General features: G+C 48.8%; 1 long non-coding RNA gene across 1 annotated transcript; it reads left to right on the forward strand.

Moving 5' to 3' along the window:
• The first annotated feature begins 3,517 nt into the window (after positions 1 to 3,517).
• On the forward strand, positions 3,518 to 10,221 carry LOC116457234 (uncharacterized). Its single transcript, XR_004244975.1, has 4 exons — positions 3,518 to 3,931; positions 6,745 to 7,002; positions 9,422 to 9,586; positions 10,157 to 10,221. It is a non-coding gene; the product is annotated as an uncharacterized LOC116457234 (long non-coding RNA).
• The last annotated feature ends 4,897 nt before the right edge of the window (positions 10,222 to 15,118 follow it).

The raw sequence follows: 15,118 nt of genomic DNA on the forward strand, positions 1-15,118 counted from the left end.
TTTCCAGATTAGATCAGGTTATGCATTTTTGTCAGAAACACTCAAGACCAGCCTGGGCAACATGGCAAAACCCCATCTCTCCAAAAAATACAAAAATTGGCTGGGCATTGTGGCGTACTCCTGTAGTCCAAGCTACTCGGGAGGCTGAGGTGAGAGGATCACCTGAGACCAGGAGGTCGAGGCTGCAGTGAGCCATGATCAGGCCATGGCACTCCAGCCTAGGAAACACAGCAAGACCCTGTCTCAAAAAAATATAAAATAAAATACATAAAAGGACAAAGAAAGAATGGAAGTAAAAGAAAAATACACCTTAATATTACCATTACAGTGGCTCATGCCTGTAGTCCCAGCACTTTGGGAAGCGGAGTCAGGAGGATTGCTTGAGCTCAGGAGTTCCAGACCCATCTGGGCAACAGGATGAAACCCTGTCTCTATAAAAAATACAAAAATTAGGCCGGGTGCAGTGGCTCATGCCTGTAATCCCAGCACTTTTGGAGGCCGAGGCGAGTGGATCACGAGGTCAGGAGATGGAGACCATCCTGGCTAACACAGCGAAACCCCGTCTCTACTAAAAATACAAAAAATTAGCCAGACATGGTGGCGGGCGCCTGTAGTCCCAGCTACTCAGGAGGCTGAGGCAGGAGAATGGTGTGAACCTGGGAGGTGAAGTTTGCAGTAAGCCGATATCGTGCCACTGCGCTCCAGCCTGGGGGACAGAGCGAGACTCCGCCTCAAAAAAAAAAAAAAAATTAGCTGGGTGTGGTGGTGTGGGCCTGTAGTTCCAGCTACTGGGGGAGCTCAGGTGGGATTCCAGATCGCCTGAGCCCAGGAGGTAGAGGCTGCAGTGATCCCTGATCAGGCCACTGCACTCCAGCCTGAGCGACAGAGTGAGGCCCCATCTCAAAAATAAAAACAGCAAACAAACATAAAAGTATACTTTAAGGGAAGAAACATAACAAGAGGTAAAGAGGCCATTTCATAATGCTAAAGGAAGCAATCAAAAAGGAAGACATCACAATCCTAAATCTGTATGCACCTAACAGCACAGGTTGAAAATATACAGAGCAGAGAAAACTAAAAAGAGAAGTAGACAAATTGACAATCATTGTGGGAGACTTTAAAATATATTTTATATCAGCTGAGAGAAAAAACAAGAAGTAAAGATATAGAAGATTTGAACAATACAATTAACAAACTTCATCAACTAACATATATAGAGCTCTGAACTCAACACTTGAATTCATTCTTTTCAAATTCACAAGGAAAATTTTTACCAAAGTTGTTCACATGCAGAGCTGATAGAAAGCCTAACAAATATTCTTAACTGCAGTTACATAGAGCATGTTCTTCAATCACAATGGAATTAAGCTAAAATTAATAGAAAAATACAACTAGAAACAGACCAGCTGCCTGAACATAAAACAACTAAATAATTCATAGTCAAAGAAAACAATAAAATACGGACTTTTTGAGCCCAGGAGATCGAGTCCACCCTGAGCAATATACTCTAAAACAAAACCCAAACAAAAAATTTTAAAAAGAAATACCATATAACCATTAAAAAGAATGAGGCAGGGCTGGGCATGGTGGCTCAGGCCTGTAATCCCAGCACTTGTGGAGGGCGAAGCAGGCGGATTGCTTGAGCCCAAGTTCCAGAACAACTTGGGGCAACATAGCAGAACCCATCTCTACACAAAATACAAAAATTAGCCAGGCATGCTGCTGCGCGCCTGTAGTCTCAGTTGCTCAAGAGGCTGAGGTGAGAGGATCGCCTGAACCGGGGGAGGTTGAGGCTGCAGTGAGCTGTGACCGCGTCACTGCACTCCAGCCTGGGTGACAGAGTGACACCCTGTCTCAAAAAAAAAAAAAAAAAAAGGGCCGGGCACAGTGGCTCACACTGTAATCGCAGCACTTTGGGAGGCCAAAGGGGGCGGATCACAAGGTCAAGAGATTGAGACCATCCTGGCTAACACGATGAAACCCTGTCCCTACTAAAAATACAAAAAATTAGCTGGGCTTGGTGGCGGGCGCCTGTTGAGGCAGGAGAATCGCTTGAACCCGGGAGGCGGAGATTGCGGTGAGCCGAGATCGCGCCGTTGCACTCCAGCTTGGGCAACAAGAGCGAAACTCAGTCTCAAAAAAAAAAAAAAAAAAAAAAAAAATGGCCGATCCAATTTGTTAAATGTTTGTGTATGTATGTATTTTTAGTTTTTGAGACGGAGTTGCTCTGTTGCCCAGGCTGTAGTGCAGTGGCACAATCTTGGCTCACTGCAACCTCTGCCTCCCGGGTTCAAGTGATTCTCGTGCCTCAGCCTCCCGAGTGGCTGGGACCACAGGTGCGTGTCATCACGCCTGGCTAATTTTTGTATGTTTAGTAGAGACAGGGTTTCGCCATGTTGGCCAGGCTGGTCTCAAACGCCTGATCTCAGGTGATCCGCCCGCCTCATCCTCCCAAAGTGCTGGGATTACAGGCGTGAACCACCACGCCCGGCCAGTTTCAAACATTTTCAAGGTCTGTATGTTGTATATGAATTAGTAAAATAAACATCGCACATCAAACCTGTGATTTCGTATAATACCTCTAAGTTTAAATTTGAGTCAGTTAAAACATCATAATAGTAAGAGTTCAGTTTTACAATTAGTGCTGGCAAGGCAAAAATAAGGAAAGTGGTAGGAGGTCCGGGGATTATGTGAGAGAACGCATGACAAATGCTTAGCACAGAGTCGGGCACGCACAGTGAGGGCTCAATTCACGGTGGATTTTATTTGGTCATCATCATCACATTTGGAGCTGAAATAAAACAGTTCTGATTCCAAGTGAAGGGGAGGGAGGTAGAGTGGAGGGGGTAGGGAGGGCTAGCTTGGATTTCTGCTAAGATGTCACAGCCTCGGATACCCTCAAGGCATGCCATGCCCGGGCTTAGCCGGGTGAGGGGCCTGTGAAGCCTGATGGTGTGTGAGAGACCTCGGTGGCCTCACTGTCAGCATAGCCGAGGCCACCACGCTGGCTCCAGACTGGTCAGCAGATGGCCGCGCACCAGGCCCTTCCTGCGGCCCGGGCGACTCGGCTCTCAGTGGCGGAAGTGGCCGGCCCCGGACAGACTGCTGAAGAGCGCTGCCTGCAGTCTCAGGAAACGGGGCGTGGGGCCAGCTGTTCCTTCCAACTCCTCCTCGGGGGCAGCATGAGGGAGGGTCGCTGTCAGGGCCTCGAGGACTGAGGGTTCAGGGTGCCCGCCGCTCGTCCCCTCTCCCCTCCCCCCCAGGTCGTGGAGGCCGGTCCCCAGCATCTCTCCAGTGTCCCCACTGTCGTGGCTCCGGGGCGGGCTTCTCCCTTTTCAGGCATTTCTGAAATCGCCGCCTCACCCGGGCTCTCTTCCTCCGGCTCGCCCTCCCCAGCCCCAGGTGCCAGAGAGACCTTTCCCCAAAACGCGAAACTGATCCTTTCAGACGCCTCGCGTTCGCCCAACAGCACCTCTAGCCTCGGTCGTTGTCACGTGACGCGGCCCCAGCGCCCAGGCCACGCCCCCGGAGCTCGCCACGCCCACCGGGTCCGCCCCCACGCGCCCGCCTACCCAGGGGGTTCCCGCCACCCGCGCTTTCCCAGGTTTGCCGACCTTACGGGCCCTTTTCCGCCAGCCCTGGCTGGGTCACCCCCACGACCCGGGACTCCCCCGCCGTTCCCGCCAGGGCTGCCTGCAGTGAGGTCGGCTCCTCAGGCCTCAGCCTCGCTGGGGGCAGGGCCCACTCCCGCCGTCGCCGCAGCTCCTTTCCGTCCCGGGGCCTGGGGGGCACCGTCCCATGGGTGAGGGCCGCCTCCAGCGCCCAGCCCAGCCATGCGAACGCCTGGAGCCCGCGAGCTGCAGCTGCGGCCTTGAAGGTGCCGCACATCCTGCCGAGTGGGTGAAGCTTGGCACTTTGGAAAACAAAGCGGGTTAGTGCTCAGCTGCCTCCGAGCCGACGAGTGGGGATGTCATACTATGAACTGAGAGCCCGCGAGCTGGAAAAAACAGTGCCAGTCCTGCCTGCGCCTCGCGGGACTCAGTAATTCTCGGCCCCGCAGCGCTCCAGCCTGTTCCCCGCAGCTCCATCCCCTCTGCCCGCGAAAGTGGTCTCAGGAGCCGGGCGCCGTTGGCTCACGCCTGTAATCCAGCACTTTGGGAGGTCAAGGCGGACGGCTCACTTGAGGCCAGGAGTTAGAGACCAGCCTGGCCAACAGGGCGAAAACCCATCTCTACTAAAAATACAAAAATTAGCCCGACATGGTGGCGCACACCTGTAACCCCCAGCTACTCGGGAGGCTGAGGCAGGAAAATCACTTGAACCCGGGAGGCGGAGGTTGCAGTGAACCGAGATCACACCACTGCACTCCAGCGTGGGTGACAGAGTGAGACTCCATCTCAAAAAAGAAAGAAAGAAAAAGAAAAGAAAAAAGCGAGGCCAGGCGCAGTGGCTCACGCCTGTAATCCCAGCACTTTGGGAGGCCTAGGCAGGTGGATCACGAGGTCAGAAGTTCAAGACCAGCCTGGCCAAGATGGTGAAACCCCCTCTCTACTAAAAATACAAAAATTAGCCGGGCATGGCTGGGCTCAGTGGCTCACACCTGTAGTCCTAGCACTTCAGGAGGCCAAGGCAGGTGGATCACTTGAGGTCAGGAGTTTGAGACCAGACTGGCCAACACGGTGAAAACCCGTCTCTACTAAAAATACAAAAATTAGCTGGGCTTGGTGGCAGGCGCCTATAATCCCAGCTACTTGGGAGGCTGAAGGAAGAGAATCACTTGAACCCTGGAGGCAGAGGTTGCAGTGACCCCAGATCTCACCACTGCACTCCAGCCTGGGCGACAAAGCGAGACCCTGTCTCAAACAAAACAAAATAATAAAATAAAATAAAAATTAGCCAGATGTGGTGGTGTGTGTCTGTAGTCCTAGCTACTTGGGTGGCTGAGCTGGGAGAATCACTTGCTCAAGAGTTTGAGGCTACAGTGAACTGAGATCACACCACTGCACTCCAACCTGGGTGACAGAGCGAGATCCTGCCTTAAAAACAAACAAGGGCTGGGCACGGTGGCTCGCCCCTGTGATCCCAGCACTTTTGGAGGCCAAGGTGGGCAGATCACCTGAGGTCAGGAGTTCAAGACCAGCCTGGCCAACATGGTGAAAACCCGTCTCTATTAAAAAGACAAAAATTAGCCAGGCGTGGTGGCAGGTGCCTGTAATCTTAGCTACTTGGCAGGCTGAGGCAAGAGAATTGCTTGAACTGGGGAGGCAGAAGTTGCAGTGAGCCGAGATCGCACCATTTCACCCCAGTCTGGGCAATAAGAGTGAAACTCTATCTCAGAAAAAAAAAAAAAGAAAAGAAAAAGAAGCCTGGGCGCGGTGGCTCATGCCTGTAATCCCAGCACTTTGGGAGGCCGAGGCAGGCGGATCACGAGGTCAGGAGATCGAGACCATCCTGGCTAACAAGGTGAAACCCCGTCTCTAATAAAAATACAAAAAATTAGCCGGGCGTGGTGGCGCGGCACCTGTAGTCCCAGCTACTCCGGAGACTGAGGCAGGAGAATGGCGTGAATGCGGGAGGCGGAGCTTGCAGTGAGCTGAGATAGCGCCACTGCACTCCAGCCTGGGCGACAGAGCAAGACTCCGACTCAAAAAAAAAAAAAAGAAAAGAAAAGAAAAATAACAAAAAAATCAGTTTGTTCCATGGGCAGTAGGCCATTGCTGCTCATCTTTTGATCAGAAGCAGTACTGAGTGGAGTATTAGGATGGTGAGGAAGGCATTCTGTTAATCCATGCATGGTGGTGCTGGCAGAAACAAGATGAACAGGTAAAGCAAATCCAGAATTATGTGTATAATGTCCTTTCCATGATGGAAAAAGTCCATTGTAATCAATTTGCCACTAGATGGCTGGCTGGGTCCCCCAAGGAGCCACAGTGGGCTCAGTGTTGGTCTCTTCTGTTGGCAGATTAGGCAGTTAGTAGATGGCTTACTCAGCCTTGGTAAGGGGAAGTCCATGTTGTTGAGCTGGTGCATAGCCTCCAATCTTGCCACACAGCCTCTTTGTTACATAGGTCCATTGGGCAAGCAATGGTAGCTGGAAAAAGAGACAGCCCGACCTCCAGAGAACATGCTTTGTTCCCCTGATAGTCAAGAGCCTCCTTTGCAGTGATACCCTTTGGTGTGCATTCACACGGGACCCAAATATCTTTATACTCTGGGCCTGTTTGGAGAGATCTGTCCACATACTTCTTCCCCAGACCTCCTTGTCACCAATCCTCCTTCCATGTTCCTGCCAGTGAATCTATGTAGATCCCTCCGTCTGGCTGTCTCTCCATCCAGGCAAAGTAGACAAACAAATGTGCCTCTTGAAGTTCTGCCCCCCAGGAAGATTTTCTTTCACCACTTGTCCTTCAGGGCCACCCTGGAGGGGGGCTGGAGGGCTCCAGCTGTCCACTCTGTTGTGCAGGAGCCATCTGTAAACCAAGTCTGGATTTGACTGACCTCCTCAGTCAACTGACACAGGAACTTTTTTTTTTTTGAGATGGAGTCTCGCTCTGTGGCCCAGGCTGGAGTGCAATGGCGTGATCTCGGGCTCACTGCAACCTTAGCCTCCTGAGTTCAAGTGATTCTCATGCCTCAGCCTCCCGAGTAGCTGGGATTACAGGCCACACCGGGCTAATTTTTGTATTTTTAGTAGAGACGGGGTTTCACCATGTTGCCCAGGCTGATCCAAACTCTTCATCTCAGGTGATCCGCCCACCTCAGCCTCCCAAAGTGCTGGGATTACAGGCATGAACCACGGTGCCCGGCCGACACAAGGAACTTTCTATGAGGTCCTAGGAATGAAGGAAAACGGGCAATAAGGCAAGAATCGCTGTCGAAGGAGTCTGCACCACCTGCTCACACAGCTCGCTTGTGCCTTCTGAGCCTGCTCGAGCCCAGTGTACATATGCCGTCTCCACGTGATTAGAGATTGCTGCTGCACGTGCCCAATCCCGTGGCGGGGTGAGTAAGACAACATGCAGTGCACACGCGGCCGCTTCACGACCCATAACTAGGTGTTCTGTTTCTACCAGGGACCAGCAGCAAGCCAGAAGAACAGTTATCTGTGAAACAGGCTGTGCATCTGTTCCCAAACCCTAGAGGCCTGTGCTGTGATTCTCTTACTGGTGCTTCCCAGGGCCTCCATATAGCATCCCCACTGCCACAGACACTCGGATATTGTTGGGTCTGTGGATCATAAGGGCCAAAAGAAAGAGCAGCTTGCACTGCACCCTGAACTTGGTACAGAGCCTTCTCTAGTCCTCACTCAGATTTATTTTTTTAATTTAATTTAATTTTATTTTTTTGTTGTTGAGACAGAGTCTTGTTCTGTCGCCCAGGCTGGAGTGCACTGGCGTGATCTCGGCTCACTGCAAGATCCGCCTCCCGGGTTCACGCCATTCTCCTGCCTCAGCCTCCCGAGTAGCTGGGACTACAGGCGCCCGCTCCCGCACCCGGCTAATTTTTTCTATTTTTAGTGGAGACGAGGTTTCACCGTGGTCTTGATATCCTGACCTCGTGATCCGCCCGCCTCGGCCTCCCAAAGTGTTGGGATTACAGGCGTGAGCCACCGCGCCTGGCCTCAGATTTATTTACTTAAGGTATTTCTTTAAATCGACTCACTATTTTTTACCTAAATAAATTCAGCCTCATCCAAAGCAATGATATCTCTGGTGCGGTGGTTGTATTTTTTCTTACATAGGTGATAAGTAAAATAAATACTTAAGATTTAAAATTGGGTGGGTGCAGTAGCTCATGCCTGTAATCCCAACACTTTGGGAGGCCGAGGTGGGTGCCTGTAGTCCCAGCTACTCGGGAGGCTGAAGCAGGAGAATCACGTGAACCAGAGTGAGCCCGAGATTGTGCCATTGCACTCCAGCCTGGGTGACAGAGCAAGACTCTGTCTCAAAAAAATAAAATAAAATGAAATAGAATAAAATAAAATAAATAAAAGGCAATAAGCCGGGCACCATGGCTCATAGCTGTAATCCCAACACTTTGGAAAGCTAAGGCAGGCAGATCTCTTGAGGTCAGGAGTTCGAGACCAGCCTGGCCAACATGGTGAAACCCTGCCTCTACTAAAAATATGAAATTAGCTGGGTGTGGTGGTGTGCACCTGTGATCCCAGCAACTGGGGAGGCTGAGGCAGAGACTCACTTGGGCCTGGGAGGTGGAGGTTGCAATGAGCTGAGATTGTGCCACTGCACTCCAGCCTGGGCAACAGAGTGAGACTCCATCTCAAAAAATAAATGAAAATATAATAAAAATAAAAGGCAACAGGAGGTTTGCACTTACAACCCATGCCCCAGGCTACGGGAAAGCCATGCGTCCATACAGAAAGGCCATGCATAGGTGTTTTAGCCACAAGACCAACTAAAGTCCCAGCCAACAACCCGCAATAACCAGACAGGTCACTGAGAGAGCCCTCAGATGATCTCAGCACCCAGGCTTTGAGATGCTTGAGCTGATACTGAGTAGGGCAGAAATAAGCTGTCTCCACCAAATGTTACAAAAATAGTAGATCTGTGAGCAAAATAAATGTGGTCAACATTTTTTTCTTTTTTAATTTTTTAAAATCACACCCTGCTCACCTATGTTGTCAATATCTGATACTAACAATTTTGAGATGTTTTATTATGCAGCAATTGACCACTGGTACAGGAGCCCTCTTCTCTCCCTAGATTCTCTCTTCTTGGTCTTACTGCTTGTCCCCACTTCCCTGTCCCCAGAAGCACTCGGCATAATCTCTTCAATGACACCAGCTCTGAGAAAACTAAAGCCAAAAGCCAAAAAATAAAATGTAATAAGCTGCTAGTTATGCCTCAAAATATCTTCTCCCCTCCTTCCTAATAAATGAGGTTTTGTTTGTTTGTTTGTTTCTTTGTTTTTGAGACAGAGATGCACTCTGTCACCCAGGCTGGAGTGCAGTGGTGCAATATCAGCTCACTGCAACCTCTGCGTCCTGGGTTCAAGCGATTCAAGTGATTCTCCTGCCTTAGCCTCCCGAGTAGCTGGGACTACAGGTGCCCGCCTCCATGCCTGGCTAATTTTTGTATTTTTTGTATTTTTAGTAGAGACGGGGTTTCACCATGTTGGTCAGGCTGGTCTTGAACTCCTGACCTCATGATCCACCCACCTCAGCCTCCCAAAGTGCTGGGATTACAGGCGTGAGCCACCGCGCCTGGCCACATACTTGACTTTTAAATAAGCACACGTTACTCTAGAGAGAGAACACATTTCTAACTAGATGCATCTATATGGTGCATCCATATGATGTAATTCCAGACAATGGAATGTGAGTACAAGTGATGTGTATCATTTCCAAGCCTTGGCCATAAAACAGGAAGCACATGCTTTTCTAAATTCTTTACCTTTTCCATAGGCTGGAACACAAACAGGATAGTGTTCCAGCTGCAACCATGCAGATGAAGACTATACCCTAGGAGACAGAGGAACAACAGACAAGAAAGAAACCTGGGTTCCTGAATAACCACGTGGAGCCGAGCAGCTTACTTATCTCAAACCACTGCTGCCCACCTCCAGATTGGTTCATGAGAGAGAAATAAGCTTCTATCCTTTTTGCATGACTGCATTTTGGGGTCTGTGTTATAGCAGCTTAATCTCTATCTGAATTATATTGGATTTAAGTGTCTGAAGCCCAATGACTTAACCTTTCCTGAGGCAAAGGCACAGAAGAGCCTATTTTCCTAAAATGGGAAAATGAAGACATAGGAAGGAAAAACCCAACAAATGGTCAGGAAATTATGCTGCTATAGGCTCTTCTCTGATGAGTATCTAGTCCTAATGAGGGGGCTGTGGGAATTCAAAGACAGAGAAACTGCCTTCAGATAGCGCTAGTAGGGAAGACCCCTGCAGACGGTGACATTAAATTGAAGGTAGGATTTGGATAGATGGACGTGGGGAGGGCAATTCAAACAAAGGGAACTTGAGCAACAGGGTGGAGGCAGAAAGGTGCCAGATCTTTTGGGAGATGCAGAAGTGATATCACACAGTTTAAAGCCAGAGTTAAATATAAACCGATACTTAGAAGCTTAAATTCAACATGGCAAATTCACAGGTTTAGTTTCCTAAAAGATTTTTCATGTTTTTATTACAGAACTGTCTGCAAACAAATCTTTACTTGATGAGAAGTTTAAATATAATTAAATCTAGACTATTACATGAATATTTTATTGCTTTATTAAGTCTTTCAAACAACACATTTATTTATTTATTTATTTATTTATTTATTTATTTATTATTTTTTTGAGACAGAGTCTCGCTCTGTTGCCTAGGCTGGAGTACAGTGGCACGATCTCAGCTCACTGCATCCTCCACCTCCCAGGTTCAAGTGATTCTCCTGCCTCAGCCTCCTAAGTAGCTGGGATTACAGGAGTCCACCACCACACCCAGCTAATTTTCAAACAACACAGTTTTTAGAGGTATAATTAACCTCTTTAGAATATTACCTCACAACAGAATAAACAAATCAAAAACTTCAGATATTCTTTCTAAAGACCCCCTTCGTCAGTAATATCTATAATCACATGACAATGAGTGGCACCATGTGATAGTGGCCTGAAGGCTCAGTGATGCTGGCCACCCAACTCACTTACTTACCCTCCTCTGGCAACAGATTTTCTTTTCTTTTCTTGTTTTTTCTTTCTTTCTTTTTTTTTTTTTTTTGAGATGGAGTCTTGCTCTGTCATCCAGGCTGGAGTGCAGTGGCACGATCTCAGCTCACTGCAACCTCTGCCTCCTGGGTTAAAGCGATTTTCCTGCTTCAGCTTCCTGGATAGGTAGAATTATAGGCGCCCGCCACCATGCCAGACTAATGTTCGTATTTTTAGTAGAGACAGGGTTTTACCATGTTGGCCAGGCTGGTCTCAAACTCCTGACCTCGGGTGATCTGCCTGCCTCAGCCTCCCAAAGTGCTGGGATTACAGGCATGAGCCACCGTGCCTGGCCTGGCAACAGATTTTCTACCCACAAGGAAGGGCATGTTTACCAGGGCTGGATCCTTGAGGGACTCATTCCCCAGGCCACAGTGATGGGCCAGAGATGGGCATGTGATCCCAGCAGGACCATTCAGAATTCTCCCTTAGAACTGATGCACAGAAGTAGAAAGAGAGGTTTTTCGGGTTACTTCACTCCTTGGACTATTAAGCGGGGGTTGCCTCATGGAGGAACAGAGCCTGCTGGCAAAGATGAGCAGCAACAAAAGACAGACAGAGACTTAACTGTGTGGAGTCCCCTTTCAGGGTCCCTGCAGCTCTTCCTCCAACCCAAAGACCTAGTCCAAGGATGCTGTCCCACTACCAAGCCAGTAAATTTCCCTTTGAGTGGGATTTCTGTCACTTGCAACCAACAGGCCTAACACAAGAGTGAACTGTAAGGGAGACCTCTAAGGCCAGCCACTTAATGCCATATCTCATCAAGATGCCCTTGATTGTAAAATATACCGTCATTTTACGTACCATGAGGAAAGGAGAAAATGCTGCCAAGTAAGCTATGACAAGCCACTGATTATAAGATGCATCCCAGCTTCAGAAGCATGAAAATATGGGGAAAATATGCTTCTTAGGCCTGATGAAATATTGCAGCTCTATGCCCTTGGGTGAGTTACTTAATCTCTATGCTCCTCTGTGTCCTCGTCTGTAAAGTGAGGATGACAATGCCCACCCGACAGGATTGTTGTGAGGATTTAGCCTATCTACACACAAATGTTCTTAGTAACATTATTCATGATAGCCAAAAATTGGAAACAAGGCTGGGCACAGTGGCTCATGCCTGTAATCCCAGCACTTTGGGAGGCCAAAGTGGGCGGATCCCTTGAGCCCAGGAGTTCAAGACCAGCCTGAGCAACATGGGAAAACCACCATCTCTACAAAAAATATTAAAAAAATTAGCCAGGCATGGTGGCACATGCCTGTGGTCCCAGCTACTTAGGAGGCTAAGGCAGGCGGATCACCTGAGTCCAGGAGGTTGAGGCTGCGTTGAGCCATGATCACATCACTGCACTCCAGCCTGGGCAATAGAATGAGATCCTGTCTCAAAAAAAAAAAAAAAAAAAAAAAAAAAGGAAACAACCTAACTGTCCATCAACTGGTGAATGGATAGAGAGAATGTGGTACATCCACACAATGAAGTACTACTAAGCAATGATAAAGAACAAACTACTGATACATGCTATGCCGTGGATAAGTCTTGCAAATGCTACACGGAGAGAGAAGCCAGACCCAAAACAATGCATACTGTATGCTTCCATGTATTTATTTATTTTATTTAGTGGGGGTTTTTTTCTTTTTTTGAGACAAAGTCTTGCTCTGTCACCCAGGCTGGAGTGCAGTGGTACAATCTTGGCTCACTGCAATCTCTGCCTCCCAGGTTCAAGTGATTCTCCTGCCTCAGCCTCCTGAGTAGCTGGGATTACAAGCACGCGCCACCATGCCTGGCTAATTTTTTTTGTATTTTTAGTAGAGATGGGGTTTCAACGTGTTGCCCGGGCTGGTCTGGAACTCCTGACCTCAAGTGACCCACCCACCTCGGGCTCCCAAAGTGCTGGGAATACAGGTGTGAGCCACCGCGCCTGGCCTGTTATGATTCCATTTATATGAAATGTCCAGAAAAGACAAATTTAGAGACAGAAAATGGATTATGGAGCTGGGCACTGCAGCTCACACCTCTAATCTCAGGACGTTGGGAGGGTGAGGTGGGAGGATTGCTTGAGGCCAGGAGTTCAAGACCAGCCTGGGCAACATAGTGAGACCCCCATCTCTGCAAAAAAGAAACTAGATTAAAGGTTGCCTGGACGAGGGGGAGAATGGGGATTAACAGTAAATGGGACTGAGGACTTTTATTGGAGTCATGGAAATGTTCTAAAATGGATTTATGGTGAGGGTTACACAACTTGGTAAATTTACTAACAATTCACTGAATTGTACACTTGAAATGAGTAAGTTAAACAATATGTAAGCTATACATCAACAGTAGTATTAAAAATAGATGTAGAATGCCTAGATGAGCTGCTTAATATGGTGTGTGCTTAAGAAATCATGACTCATTTCAGAGCTGCTCTGGCTTAGATTCCTAAATCCATAAAACTTCCCTTTCCTGGTCTCCTGAAAGGGTGAGTTTTCTTTCCTTTTACATCCTGCACCAGGACCTCTGTGGAGGGTACCAAGAAGAAGTCCTGCTTCTAGAAATTATTAGTCAGTTAAGCTGTCAGGGTCTTACAAGGAGACAGCAGAAGAGAGCACCTCTGTCTACAGGGAGCAGAGGTAGGGGATTTCAGAAGGCTAGGAAACCTCACCCTTCAGTTCACCCTCCACCCACCACCACCATCACACACACAAACTAGGAGCCTATTGACCTACCGCTTCCCAGATCTGTCCTGGGGTCAGGAAAAGTTCCCAGAATCATAAAGAAATGAGGCTGATTTCACCTCCTGGATCACCAGTTTCGTTTCCTCGGCACGACTCCCTGAGAGTCTTCTCTCCAGCCTAACCATGCGCTTTTTCAAGTGTCGAGATGCTTAGAAACTTCCAAAAATACTTGACCACAGTGCCAGAAAGACATTTCTAAGAAAACTTTCCAGCAAAGGGCTGGGAAGACCCCAAGTGTCTTTCATCAAGGAAGCTTTATAGACTTAGCTCCTGGGAGCCAGCTGGGCCCTGGCTTGCTAGACCACCCTGCAAGGGCCTGGCCTCTCTCCCCAGCCCCTGCCAGGCCTGCTGGAAGTACAGTGGCTGGAAAGAAATGGGGGCTTTGGGGTCAGGGAGCCTGTGTTCCAACTCCAGCTCCCCTTGCACTGGCTGTGTGGCTTTAGGCATGTGACTGAACCCCAAGAGCCACAGTTCATTCAGCAATAAAATGAGAGCTTCTGTCACTACTGCCTCTCTAGAGGCTGCTGTCGATTAATGGAATGTCATGGGTGATTGCATTGGGAATGGGGGGCGTCCAGTAAAGGCAGGTTCCTGCCCTAGGCTTCTTCCTGGTGCCCACTGGAACTGCAATTGGACCTGGCTGCCTCCGATTTACCGAGGTTCTTTTTATTTATTTATTTTTAAACTTATTTTAAAAGTAGAGATGGAGGGGGTCTCCCTATGTTGCCCAGGCTGATCTTGAACTCCTGGCCTCAAGCAGTCCTCCCACCTTGGCCTCCCAGGTGCTGGGATTTTAGGTGTAAGCTACCGTTCCAGGCCGACTTTTACTTTCTTTGAGACTGTGGCAGATGCACTTGAAGCCAGCAGCAAAAGCAATGCCCATGGAGTGGTTTGGGCTGAAACTGTTCAGCCATTCATAGCTCAGGACCGTCTTGGTCTTCCATTACCAGTAGCAGGGTCCAGGGCTCCTGAGAGCAGCTTGGCCCCACTCAATGGCTTCCTCCACTTCCACAATCCCCTAACCTGGCAGGGAGATAGTGAGCAAGGCAAGAAGGGGATTAGCCTCCTGCCCGGGCAGGACCATGGGGCACAAGGCAAGCTCCAGGCAGGGTTCTTCAGGACAGAGAGGGCAGCACAAACACCAGGCCCTGGCTTTTTTTTTTAGGCTGGAGTGCAGTGGTGCGATCTCGGCTCACCACAACCTCCACCTCCTGGGTTCACGCCATTCTCCTGCCTTCAGCCTCCCGAGTAGCTGGGACTACAGCTAATTTTTTGTATTTTTAGTAGAGACAGGGTTTCACTGTGTTAGCCAGGATGGTCTCGATCTCCTGACCTCGTGATCCGCCCGCCTCAGCCTCCCAAAGTGCTGGGATTACAGGCTTGAGCCACCGCGCCCGGCCCAGGCTCTACTTTTCTTGAGCTGTGTGACGTTGGGCCAATTACTTATCCTCTCTGTCCCTTAGTTTTCTCATCTGTAAAAAGGGAAGATGAAATACTTTTGTCACTGGGTTGTTGTGATGATTAAATGAGATAATTCATGAGAACACCCAGAATGGGTACCTGGCACACAGTAGGTACACAGTGAATATTAGCTATGATTAGTTAGTTCATGTGTTTGTTTATTTTATTTGGATTCTCTCCATCCCCTGAATATATTCAGGGCTTTTACACTCTCACACATGCTGTTCCCTTGG

Source organism: Hylobates moloch, unplaced genomic scaffold, assembly GCF_009828535.3.
Source record: "Hylobates moloch isolate HMO894 unplaced genomic scaffold, HMol_V3 SCAFFOLD_18, whole genome shotgun sequence".
In the NCBI taxonomy this organism is placed as follows: Eukaryota; Metazoa; Chordata; class Mammalia; order Primates; family Hylobatidae; genus Hylobates; species Hylobates moloch.